Here is a 14230-nt window from a genome sequence, read left to right as displayed (position 1 = left end):
ATGTAGCTTTATGAAAGGATTTATGGAGTGGGGCACTGGTGGTTCAGGGGTAGAATTCTTGCCTTCCGTGTGAGAGACTGGATTCAAGCCGGATTGAGAAGAGGACGTGGAACCAGGGATGTCACTGCTGATGTCGGATGGATCCTGGCTAAAAGCAGAGAATACCAGAAAGATGTTTACCTGTGTTTTACTGACTATGCAAAGGCATTCGACTGTGTGGATCATAACAACTTATGGAAAATACTGGGAAGAATAGGAATTCCAGAACACTTAATTGTGCTCACGAGGAAACCGTACATAGATCAAGTCGTTCAAATACAACAAGGGGATACTGCAAGGTTTAAAGTCAGGGAAGGTGTGTGTCAGGGTTGTATCCTTTCAATTTATTCAATCTGTATGCTAAGCAAATAATCCAAGAAGCTGGACTACGTGAAGAAGAACGTGGCATCAGGATTGGAGGAAGACTCATTAACAACCTGCGATATGCCGATGGCACAACCTTACCTGCTGAAAGAGAAGAGGACTTGAAGCACTTACTGGTGAAGATCCAAGACCACAGCCTTGAGTATGGATTACACTTCAACATAAAGAAAACAAAAATCCTCACAACTGCACCAATAAGCAACATCATGATAAATGGAGAAAAGATTGAAGTTGTCAAGGATTTCATTTTACTTGGATCCACAATCAACATTCATAGAAGCAGCAGTCAAGAAATCAAAAGATGCATTGCATTGGGCAAATCTGATGCAAAAGACCTCTTTAAAGCAAAGACGTCCCCTTGAAGACTAAGGTATGCCTGACTCAAGCCATGGTGTTTTCAATCACCTCATATGCATGCAAAAGCTGGACAATAAATAAGGAAGACCGAAGAATTGATGGCTTTGAATTGTGGTGTTGGGGAAGAACACTGAATATACCATGGACTGCCACAAAAATGAATAAATTTGTCTTGCAAGGAGCACAAACCAGAATGCTCCTTAGAAGCGAAGATGGCAAGACTTTGTCTCACATACTTTGGACGTGTTATTGGGGGGATCAGTCCCTGGAGAAGGACATCATGCTTGGTAAAGTGCAGGGTCAGCGAAAAAGAGGAAGACTCTCAATGAGATGGACTGACACAGTGGCTGCAACAAGAGTAATGTTCTTTCCTGTTAAATCTCTAATAAAAAAAAAAAAAAACTACAAGTATGTGTGAGGGGAAGTATGTTTTACTCTGTCTGAGAAATGTTTCCCGGTCCCTTGAGACTTGTTTACAACTGAGAAGGCCAGAAGAATGATGAGGCATGATCAGCAGAGTCAATAATCCCAAGAAAATGATTGTTTGTGAGTCTGAAAATCTGTCCAGTCAAACATTACAAAATAGACACTAGGCTGGCCTTCTAGAACTGAAGCTACTGCAATGTGTTCCTGCAATTAACTTTTCAGAAGATGCAAATTAAAATCATCAGGGGCCTAAGAAAAGAATATTCCATTGGTGAGGGGGCAGAGAGCGGGAGGAGAAATCTGGGATAAAAGTAACTTATATCATTTGATCTCGGCAAATACAATGGATAAATTTCCTGAGAGAAATTAGCTTCCCAGTTCTGCCCCACACCCACGAGACTGCCTCCAATTTTCCTTTCTGAAAGTGTTCTCAAGATGCCTCCTTACCATCTAACTAAGCAATACTCCAAAAGAGAGTCCAAAGAAGCGGTATTTTATAAATGTCTTAATAATTGCAAGATCCCATAACACCAGCTCTTTACTTAAACCGATTACAGAAAAATAATGAGTAGTGAAGTAACAGGCCTGTTATGGATTGAACCGTGTCTCCCAAAGGAAATGTTGAAGGCTTAACCCCTAGTACCTGTGAACATGACCCTGTGTGGAAATAGGGTCTTTGAAGACGTTATCAGTTCACACGGGGTCATACTGAAGTGGGGTGGGCCCTAATCCACTCTGAGTGATGTCCTTATAAAAGAGAAGAGACAGAGAGACATACAGGGAAGATGGCCATATGACACAGAACTATGCCACAGCTGTAAGATAAGGAACATCTGAGGCTACCAGAAGCCAAGAAAGAAAAGAAAGGATCTTCTTCTAGGAAAAAAAAAAAAACTTTGTCCTCCCAACCCCCTGAATTCAGACTCCCAGCTCCAGAATGGCAAGGCAATAAATCTCTGTTGTTTTGACAATAAACCTCCGTGTTTTGAGCCACCCCTTCGTGATAATTTGTTATGGCAGCTCTAGGAGACTATTATACAGCCCAGCTCCATTTTTCCTTTATGATGATGCTTTTTGGGACATGTTTAGGAAATCCTTCATATTCGAAGACCAGAAAGATATTCCTCTGTATTTTATGCTAAAAGTTCTGAAGTTCAGTGTTTCACAGTTAGGTCCCTAATACACACAGACTTCATTTTCGTGGCTAATATATTGTGGGAATCTAATTTTACTTTTTCTTGTGGGGAGAGGACTTTCTAAGCCCAATTTATGGACAAGTCTATTCGTTTCCCACTGACTTGTAACACCAGGCTGAGGCACAGCCCAGTGTCCCATAAATGGGTGAATCCACTTTGAAGTTTGGGTCCATTGATCTAGCGATCCATCTTGGCCCCAAGACAGTACTGATCTAACACTGCTGTCTTGCCCCCTTGTAAGGAAGAACCCTTATTTGCTTCTACGCCTTTAAACTTGTCTTTGCTACTCTTGATTACCAAGCTTCAGCAAATAGAAAACCAAATTCAGGGTACCAATTCTACTAGAAGAGGTGGAAGAAAGAAGATTGTGTGGGGGCACAACTTCGAGACTGCCCCTGGGCACTCAAACGGGGGTGGGGGTACAGCTTAGAGATTGCCCCTGGGGACTCAAATTGGGGGTGGGAGGCAGAGCTTAGAGATTGCCCCTGGGCACTCAAATGCGGGGGCGCAGCTTAGAGATCGTCCCTGGGTGCTAAGATTGGGAGGGGCACAGCTTAGAGATTGCCCCTGTTTGGATGTGTTTCAATGTCCTTCTCCAAGTGCACACGGTAGGGTCACAGGTGATATTTTCTTTTATTCATGCTTTTCTGCTTCTAACGAAATTTTCTGCTTCTAAAGATGCCTAATAAACAAATAAATACATAAATGGGAAAATATACCAAGTGAATTCTCTCCAAGGTAGGGCTTATCTGGTAGTCGTTGAATTAATGTTTGACAAATTCCAGGTTGTCGGTAATTCAAAACAATTTCCCTTTAGGCTAAATTTTGCATGCAATACAAATTTTATTGTCCATGCCAACCTGTCATTTAGATTTATGGTTTCAGGTTGTTAGTAATTTTCTGAAACTACTTTGTTCAACTATATTCTCTCTGTGTTTTTAACCCTCGGAACTTGGATTGCAACATTTGTACAAAGGTAAAACTCCAGCGGATGGCTTGGAAGAAGAGAATAAATTAACATACATTACTACAGTAGCCACAGGTGGGTAAGGGGCTGCCTGTCTTTCTTCCCTTCCGTCCATGATCTTCCATGTTTTCTAGAATAATCTCCAACATACAAACGCAATCATTCCACATCCTCAAGTACAATCCTCCCTCAGCTGGCCAGGGGCCTCAACCTCCTAACCTTTGGGGCCAGCTCACCCAAAAACGTCATCAGAAAGTATTTTTACCTTCACTGCTTGGGTGAAAACGGTTTTCGCTAACTAAAGGTTGGGGTTCAAACCCACCCAGTGGCCTATGGAAGAAAGGCCTGGAGATCTGCTCCTGCAAAGATTACAGCAAGGAGCCCTGGTGGCACAGAGATTAAAGTGCTTGGCTGCTAACCGAACGATCAGTGGTTCGAATCCACCAGCCACTCCGTGGGAGAAAGATGTGGCAAACTGCTTCTGTAAAGATTACAGCCTTGGAATCCCCATGGGGGCAGTTCTATTGTGTCCTGTAGGGTTGCTATGAGTTGGAAGAGACTTGCCAGTAATGGGTAAAGATTACAGCCAAGAAAACTCTCTGGGAGCAGTTCCGCTCGGTAACACATAGGGTCGTAATGAGTCGGAATAGACTCAACAACAGTTTTGTTCTGTGTCCCCCAACATCTCAGAGCCAGCAGCCCTCCCTGAGACCAATGCCACTGGGTCCCTGCAAGTCAACAGGGGTGAGACCTGCAAGATAACTGTCTAATTGGCAATTGTTTAACTCCACTAAAATTACATCATGAAATGAAGATTTAAAGGACCACCAAAATGAGGGTTGAGGGGGAGGGTATGAATAAAGCCTCTGTCCTTGAGTCACACTGGACTTAGATTTAAAACTTGTACAAAAGCAGGGGCTCCATTTTGTCTTGGAAGAAATACAGCCAGAGTGTTCCTTAGAAGCCAGGATGGCGAGACTTCATCTCACATACTTTGGACATGTTATCAAAAGGGACCAGTCCCTGGAGAACGTCATCATGCTTTGTAAAGTTGAGGGACAGCAAAAAAAAGAGGAAGACTTTCAATCAGATGGATTGACACAGTGGCTGCAACAATGGGCTCAAACACAGCAACGACTGTGAGGATGGCACAGGACCGGGCAGTGTTTCGTTCTGTTGTACATGGGGTCACTATGAGTCAGAACCAACTCGATGGCACCTAACAACCATCATTCACGCATGTGATTGTCCTCTTCAACATCCATGAGGCAGGCACAGCTGACAGTTTTGTATCACATTTCCCTCTACTGGGAACCTACCTTCAGACGACCACAGCCCCAGCCGCCATCTTACTTCAGCCTCAGGAGAGCAAGAGCCTCAGTGAGACCCACCCAGCCAAGCTGCTCCCCATTCCCGATGCTCAGAAACTCGGTAAGAGAATAAATGATGATTGCTCTTTTAAGCCACTACGTCTTGGGGTGATGTTATGCAGCCTTAGATCAATAATACAAATCTCAACATGTCATAAGGATAGACTTTTGACCAAATCCATTCACTATCTTCTGAAGCCGATGCGTATTCACAGACTTTATGTTTCTGTCTTGAAAGCTGGATCACTAGATAAAGATTGAATACATGTTTACACAAGGAAATACATAAATAAACTGTATTAGCATTTTCCACTACCCATCTATCAGTTTGTCTTACTGTGGTGGCTTGTGTGTTGCTGTGATGCTGAAAGTCATGCCACCAGTATTTCAAATTCCAGCAGGGTCACCCATGGTGGACAGGTTTCAGCGGAGCTTCCAGACTAAGACAGACTAAGAAGAAAGGCCTGGCCATCTACTTACAGAAATTACTAATGAAAACCCTGTGGATCACAACAGAATATTGCCTAATACAGAGCTGAAAGATGAGCCCCTCTAGATTGGAGGGCACTCCAAAGACACAGTGACCAAAACTCCAACGACCATGAGGTCTGTCATACGTGACCACGCCGTGAGTCGGAGCCAACACGACAGCAACTAACAACTACAATCAGCAATTTATTAACAATCAATACAATCTACTAGATGTTATGCTTGGTACAGTGAGATATAATTAATTCCACAAATCAGCTAAGAAAACTTCCCCTCTGAACTTGTTAGAAAGAAAAACCAAACCCGCTGCTGTCCAGTTGATTCCAACTCAGAGCAGCCCTATAGGACAGAGTAGAACTGCCCCACGGAGTTTCCAAGGAGCACTTGGTGGATTCGAACTGCCGACCTTTTGGATAGCAGCCGTAGCACTTAACCACTACCCCACTAGGACTTAAGTTAGGACCTGCTATATTCTCAGAAGACATAAGAACAATGCTACTTTTTTCATTATTTTTTTTTCCAAAAATGCTCTCCTTTTCAAATTAGAAAAATAAGAGTTAACATTTTCCTATGGTAAATCCTGTATGTGACCAAACATTAGTAAAAATGAGGTATATGAGGAATTTTAGTCGTGAGGAAAAGCGTAAATTATTGTATTAAGTGGAAAAAAAAATAATTTCATAAGCAATTCTGTAACATTTTCTATTAACAATGCCTGGGGAAAAAAATTGGAAGGAAATGCACCAAAATTTGTAGTAGAAGTTTCAATATATTTTCTACATTGAATAATTACTTTTATTTAGTAATCAGAAAATTAAAACATATGAAGGGAAAAAGAATTCCGAGACAGCTTTGCAGCCGCACGCCTGTTCAGTTGCATGAACAGTAGACTACAAGTTTGTCTATTGATAGAAGTACAGAAAAAGAAAGCTGTTTCTTATCCTTTTCTGGAAAGAATTGGGGAGGGTACAAATAAATTTTAAATCAAGCCATTAATAAAAAATTAATTGGCCTTCCTTAGATCTATAGATGATGATCAGCTTTACGAATTTCTTATAAAAACACTTCATGAAGTTTCAAGACCAGTATCCAAACTGTTCACCACTGTTTGCCTCAAAGAATTAGAACCCCCGGTGGTGCAGTGGTTAAGGACGCAGGCTGCTAACCAAAAGGTGGGCAGTTGGAATTCACCAGGCGCTCCTTGGAAACCCTACGGGGCAGTTCTACTCTGTCCTATAGGGTCGCTATGAGTGGAATCCACTCAACAGCAACGGGCTTGGATTTTTTTGTTTGTTTGTTTAAAGTGGCACAAGCGGTTTACGCTCTGCTACTAACCTAAAGGTTGGCAGTTTGAACCCACCCAGCAGTGCCACGGAAAAAAGTCCCGGCAATCTGCTTCCATTAAGATGACAGGCAAAAAAAACCCTACAGAGCAGTTCTACTCTGTAATGCATGGGGTCGCCATGAGTAGGAATTGACTTGAGGGCAGAGTTTGGGTTTTTTTTGTTTTGAATATTTAACCCGCTCTTTGAAGTGTTTCTCACTTCAGCGGACACGGAGAAAGGTTCCCGCCCAGCCGTCAGCTGCAGGCGCTCAGACAATGCGCTTTCTCCTCCTGATGGAAGAAGCTGGGTACCACTTTCTTCAAAGCAAAATTCTGCAAACGTTGGGCCTGTAACTCATTCAATACTAGTTTCCTTCACACACCATGTAGCATTATTTAGTAAAATTGAAATCCAGTGGATACAGAATAACCAATCTGCTTAATTACTCCCTCAAACAGCCTAATTTACTGTCTTCTGATTGGTTCAGGGTCGAGTCACTCACAGTGGGTCCGGTGAGGAGTGCAGAATCCCGCCGCCCCAGGTCTCTGGAGCCGGGCCTGCGTGTGGCCGACTCCGCCGCCCGGGGTCTGCGACGAGCGCCGGGGAGGCTTTCAGATGAAAGTCAGTGCCGCCCAACACCGCCCCGCGGCACCGAGGGTGCAGATGCCCCAGTCACTTCGTCACGGGTGCCAGAGATACCGCTAAGCTTGCTTTTCCTCTTCATGTCTATCTTGATTTTTTTTTTTTTAATGGGAGGGGCTCCACCTTTCTTGCCAGGTCCTGTCTGTCATACACGGCCCAAACTAGATTCTTAACCTAGTCCTGACCCAGGTGTCTACAGCACCCTCTCAAACGCGGCCTAGCTGGTCCTGCCTGACCCTCCCCCACCCCTTACCCTGAGTCATCCCTGCCTAGTGGGGGCAAATGGCAGCCCCCGTCCCAGGCTGGGGTGGAGCGGTCACTGGGAGAAGGTAAGATCACACGATTTTGTAGGTCACATTTTGCCTTGTCGATTTAGGAATACTAGCCCTACAATGGAAGCCCTGGTGGAGCAACGGTTAAGCGCTCGGCTGCTAACCAAAAAGTTGGTGGTTCAAACCCACCCATCTGCTCCGTGGGAGAAAGACCTGGCGATCTGCTCCCGTGAAGATTACAGCCTAGGAAACCCTATGGGGGCAGTTCTTCTCTTTCACATGGAGTTGCTACAAGCAGAATCGACTCCACAGCACCGAACAACAGCCCTACAATGGACTCCCTAGGTGACGCAGGCAGTTAACGAGCTTGGCTGCTAGCCTAAAGGTTTGAGAGTTCACCCAGAGATGCCTTGAAAGAAAGGCCTGGCAATCTACTTCTGAAAAATGAGCCATTGAAAACCCTGTGGGGCACAGTTCTACACAGGTAGGGCTGCCATGAGTCAGAATCGACTGACAACTGGTTAGCCGTACAATGTGTGTACCGAAATAAACGCGTCCGGTGCAAGAGGTGCGCGGGGAGGAGGGGCACACTGCTTTCACAAGCTTTCTGCCTTTGTTCACACAGCCAATAAGCTTGTACCGATGGTCCCCCAGCACCTGGGCAGGGTGTTGAAGTACAGAGGGGAACTGTGAAATGAGAAGGATCCTTCCCCACGGGGAATTTGGTCTGGGGAGTGAGGCAGAGAAGTAAACAAACAATGATATCACAGAAACTATAGGAACACAGAAGGAGCCCTGGTGGCGCAGTGGTTAAGCGCTCGGCTGCTAACTGAAAGGTGGGCAGTTCGAACTCACCAGCAGCTCTGCGGGACAGAGATGTGGCAGACTACTTCCATAAAGATTTACAAGCTTGGAAACCCTGTGGGGTAGTTCTACTCTGTCCTGTAGGGTCACTATGAGTCGGAATCAACTCCACAGCAATGGTGATGGGAACACCAAAAAAAAAAAAGAAACCCATTGCTATGGAGTCAATCCCAACTCATAGCAACACTAAGAACAGAGTAGAACTGCCCCAGTGGGTTTCCAAGGAGTGGCTGGCGGATTCGAACTGCCGACCTTTTGGTTATCAGCTGAGCTCTTAATCACTGTGCCGCCAGGGCTCCTACAAGAACACAGAGGAGTGGAAACTGGTCCGGGTTCAGCTGCACCGACCAGACAGCCCTGTCAGCCAAACAAAGGCAAGGCCCTCGGTGCCCAGGAACATGGGGATGGAGTGTGCAAAGGTTCAGAATTCCAGAAGCTTCCAGATGAGGGAGGGGACAGCCATGAAGCCCTTACGTGGAGGGTGGGTGAGGAATCTCATTTTACCCAGGCCGGCGGAGGACCACGGTGGGGGTCTTTGCAGGACTGTATCACAATCAGCAGTTCAGAGCCTAACCGTCTGTACCACCCCAAAACCTGGTGGGAGGTGGGGTGGTGTGAGGGGAGCCCTGCCATTTTCTATTTTCAAAATATTCTTTTTAAATTTCTTCTTCTTCTAACTGATTTGGCAGCTCATTTGGGATTTAAGATGCAACGGACACTGACATCTGTCCATCTAACTCACCGATGTCTGGGGGGCTGCGTCACATGACATTCTGGACACTGGAGCGTCTGTTCTCCAGGTGTTCATTAGCATCCTCTAACTTGATTTTTTTATGTAAAATTTTAAATTAGAAACTTTTCTAAATGTGAAGTTGCTGAATATCGTTAATTACCAGGGAGATGCAAATTAAATTGACCAGGAGATACTGCCAAACACCCACCAGAATGGCTAGCAGCCGAGCTCTTAACCACTGCGCCACCAGGGCTCCTAAAATTATAAAGACGATATCAAATGTTGGCAAGGGTGTGAAGCAACAGGAACTCCCAGGCACTGCTGGTGGGAGTGTTAAAAGAACAACCACATTGGAAAACTGGCAGCTTCTAATACAGTTCAACACAGGCCTAGCTTATGACTCAGCAATTCCGCTCCAGGTTAGCTGCGGTTGAATCCACTGACGGTGACCCCATGTGTGCAGAGTAGAACTGCTCCGTAGGTTTTCAAGGCTGTGACCTTTCAGAAGCAGACTGTCAGGCCTGTCTTCTGAGGCACCTCTGGGTGGGTTCGAACTCCCAACCTTCCGGCTAGTAGTCAAGTGCTTAACCGTTTGCATTACCCAGGGACTCTTGTCAATTCACCTTGCACGAGGCTTTGAAATGTCTTTTTGCAATTAACTGTTCTCAGCCCAGTGACACCATGTCAGTACATCTGTTGTGATGGCAGGTACGTGTCTGGTGCATTTGCAAAAATAAGAACTGACTGTGTCTTGCAAAAAAAAATATTAAAAATGCCTAGTAATTTGCTTAGCTTTTAGTCTTCCACCAGCCACCGATAACGTCAACTATTAGTAAATGGCAAAATGTGGCTGATTAGGGAAATGAAGAGAACAAATACTTTGCAAATAAAGCTCTGCAGAATAAATGTTGTTCCCTGAAAACCGCTCACTGCAAATGAAATATAAAAGAATCAAACTGACAACTAGCATCAAAAAAGAGTTTCCCACATTAAAACCAGGGAGAACCCCAGTCACTCACCTGAGCTTGTAATTCTCTGAAATAGGAGGTCTGAACAGAGCCCATCAATATTCAGTCCACTCATCAATCCTAAGTCCCTACGAAAGAGAATCTTACCTTCACAAGAACCACCGCTCAGAAGATGGTGCCCTGGTACTTACTATGCCTGTAAATCACTGGTCTATTGCTGCCTCCAATTCATTTTGTTTTCAATTGTGTTATTTAGAGTTACATGTGCCTCCTGATCCTTCTAAAGTCAGCGGGATATAAATTAATCGGGTGCTCCAAACATCCACCTGCAAAGTTTTAAGACCTGAAATAATGCCTTGAGCAAAGTAAGACCTATGCTATATACCCAGATTTCAACACTGAAACTATAATAGCTAAGTTCAGTCTTTTTTTTTTTTCTTAAAGGAGTATAATGACCTAATAGATAAAGCTTAAAAAAGAAAAAAAAGATAAACACAGAGTAAACTATATTATATGTCAAAATAACTTAAAATGCATTATTGTATAGAAAAGGAATGATAATCTTAGTACATTAGTCGACTCTTCAACTAACAGTAGTTATATAGTTATTAACAATATGAATATTACTTGTTTTCAACTCTTAGAATCAAACGATAGCTAAAGTTGAAATATATAAGTATAAATACAGATTAGAGAAAATGTTCATCTTTTCATTGGAAAGTTGAAGAGGACAATAGAGAAGGCGGACCATGGGGAAAAATGAGGCGTGTCTTTATCTAACGGAGGAGAAGTAAAGAAACACTGCCTAAAGTTGACGGAAAGAAATGTGGTTGAAATACGATATATAAGGAACTAGAACAACGAATATGAAAAGCCGTGGGTGGGTGGGTCTGATGGAGAAAGTCATGTGCGTGAGCAAAAAAACTCCATCTGTCACTCCAGGGAGTCATCAGCTGTCCCTAACGGATAAATCAAGACCAGCCATGATGACTAAATTAAACATCATCAGGGAGAGGACCTCCAGAAACAACGAGAGGAGAAATGGTTAAAAGTGGCCGCTTCAGGGGAGCAGATGGAAGGGGAAGTTGTCTGGATTGAATAATTGCTGCTTTTCACTATAAGCCCATCTGCGGGATTCTATTTTTCATGACATACATGTACCACTTCAACAAAAACGAGTGGAGGAAGGGGAAAAGAAAGCATAGAATACTAACAAGAATGAAAAATACATACTGGAAAAAAATAAAGCAAATGGCCCAGAGTAAGTCCCTTGTCTTTAAAGGTCAATATGTCTCCAAGGAATAATCTGGAAAACGGCTGGGTTAGTTAACAAACATTGTTGGAAAAGTTGACTGTTGAGCAGGGGTGGAAATGTATACATATATACATGCACACATATATACGTATAGACATGTGTATATATATGTGTATATACATATATGTATATACATATACATATATAACACACACACATATATATACATACACGCACGCATATCAAAATACAATTCCAAGGGACTAAAGAGTTAAGGGCAAAAATAAGTATATACATGCATGTATACTTATATCCAAGGAGCCCTGGTGGTGCAATGGTTAAGTGCTTGACTACTAAATGAAAGGTCAGTGGTTCAAACCCACCCAGCTGCTCCACAGGAGAAAAGACCTAGAAAACCCTATGGGCAGTTCTCCTCTGTCACATGGGGTTGCTATGAGTTGAAAATCAACCCAACAGCGCCCAACACCAGCAATATACTTACATCCTAAAATTTTTAAATGATCATGAGACAAGGAAGACCTTCAAAAGCACAAAAGCAATTTAAAGAAACAAAGAAAAATAAATATATTTAATAAAATATTCATTTATAGCAAAAACTATAAGTAAAATTAAAAAGAAATTGAAAAACAGTATTCAAAATTAATATGACATACACGATTACTTAAATATCAACAGAAATATGAGTGCAATTTTTAAAAGGGTAAAAGAAAGAACAAAGAAGGAAATCAAAGAGCCAATAAATACATGTGAAATCTATGTCACTTCTCTGGTAAGCAAATTGATGCAAACTAAAATATCAATGAGACACCATGTACTTAACAAAGATGATATGTCAGATCCGCACAGAAGATGGAATATTCAATAGTGCTGGACAACTTGTCTAGCCGTATGTGAAAAAATAAGGCTGGATTCTCACCTCTTATCTTATGGCAGATTAATCAGTAAATACACAACCATAACTGGAAAATTTACGATGACTATTTCTATCAACTTGGCTTAGGAAAAGCATTTTTAAACATGACACGAAAGTCAGAAAGCCTAAGGAAAAAGATGAATAAATGTGACTATAAAAAAATTGAAAGCTTCTCAGCAAAACACAAAGTAAAAAGACAAATGACAGGGATTTTTACTTAAGCATTCGGCTGCTAACCAAAGGGTCAGCTGTTCGAATCTACCAGCCGCTTCTTGGAAACCCTATGGGGCAGTTCTACTCTGTCCTACAGGGTCACCGTGAGTAGGAATCGACTCGACAGCAGTGGGTTTGATTTTATTTCTGGTTTTTGGTTGAAGGTTGTCAGGGGAAAGAAGTAAGAATCTGAATGTAGGCGTGAACATTGACAAGGAAAATAGAGAAAACCCTACTCGAAAGGGTCTTTATAACATGAGAGACGTTCTCTTGCAATGAAAACTTCATGCTACCCCCAACTTCATTGCTCCTTGAAACTCAGAAAGCCGAAGTTTCTCCCACCTTCCAGCCAAGCACATACTGCTACTGAGCTGAATGTCAGGAAACAAATGAGTAACGGCCAGGTACGTAAATGTATCAGAAAAGGCCCACGTCTGCACAGCTGGCAAGTGAAAAGCGGGGAAGCTAATGCGTTTTAACGTCCAGTATGCGTGAACGTATCAGAAAAGGCCCACGTTTGCACTGGAAAGGTCTTTTGCCATTTCAGTCTGGCTCTGTCAGAGACCAGTAACAGTTTCCTAAAGTATGCATTAAGATTTCGCATGGAAAAACGTGTTCAGCGATCAAAGACTGAAGGTGGAGCCACTCTGTTGGCCTAAATGTAGTTGTCTGAACTGTATGCAAAATAAAGAGAAGAAAGCAGTCCACACACACACTGAGGTAGAGGAACTCCACCCACACTATGTTTTCACAGTACACCAGATTCAAACAGTGATTTCTAGCCAGGTAAACAAAGAGCCATTCTGCCACCTGTCCGTCAATTTGTCATACTGTGGTGGACTGTGTGTTGCTGTGATGCTGGAAGCTATGCCACTGGTATTTCAAATACCAGCAGGGTCACCCATGGTGAACAGGTTTCAGTGGTGCTGCCAGACTAAGACAGACTTGGAAGAAAGGTCTGGCGATCTACTTCTGAAAATCAGCCCATGAAAACCCTATGGGTCACAACAGAAGATTGTCTAATATAGTGCTGGAAGATGAGCCCCCTAGGTTGGAAGGCACTTAAACACACATTGGCCACAACAATGGGCTCAAGCATACCAAAGATCATGAAGATGGCTCAGGACCGGGCAACATTTCATTCTGTTGTACACGGGGTCGCTGTGAGTTCTGGCCCGCTCAACGGCAGTGAACAAAAACAAAGAGCCACTGGCTGTGGCACCTCCGCCTGCCCTCTCTTTCACATAGAGTTGCATCATTTCTTCATGTCACATGATGGAAGAAAGAAACACTCCTCAGCCTGACAGTGAGTGTAGCTGTTGGACGAACTCTCAGGAACTCAACGTCTTCACCACAGACTGTGTTGCCATCTGTTATGGATCGAATTGTGCCCCTCCCAAAAGATAAACCCTAGTGGTGTAGTGGTTAAGAGCTACAGCTGCTAACCAAAAGGTTGGCAGTTCCAATCTACCAGGTGCTCCTTGGAAACTCTATGGGGCAGTTCTACTCTGTCCAATAGGGTCTCTATGAGTCGGAAATGACTCGATGGCAATGAGTTTTTTTTAAAAAAAATTATATACTTAAGTCCTAGCTCCTAGATCTACGTAAGAATCACCTGCGGGTATATAAGAATCACCTTGTTAAAATGTAGAATCATCTTGTTAAAGTGTAGATTCTGATTCAGTATTTCTGGGGTGGAAATTCACATTCTCAGCAGGGGTTCAAACAGAAACAAACTAGTTGGAAGCCCCGCAGTAAAGGCTGCTCAATGCGGGGATGGAGGCGGGGGGTGCAGG

This window comes from Trichechus manatus, unplaced genomic scaffold (assembly GCF_000243295.1).
Source record: "Trichechus manatus latirostris isolate Lorelei unplaced genomic scaffold, TriManLat1.0 scaffold00072, whole genome shotgun sequence".
Classification (NCBI taxonomy): Eukaryota; Metazoa; Chordata; class Mammalia; order Sirenia; family Trichechidae; genus Trichechus; species Trichechus manatus.
This window is presented reverse-complemented; position numbering follows the sequence as displayed.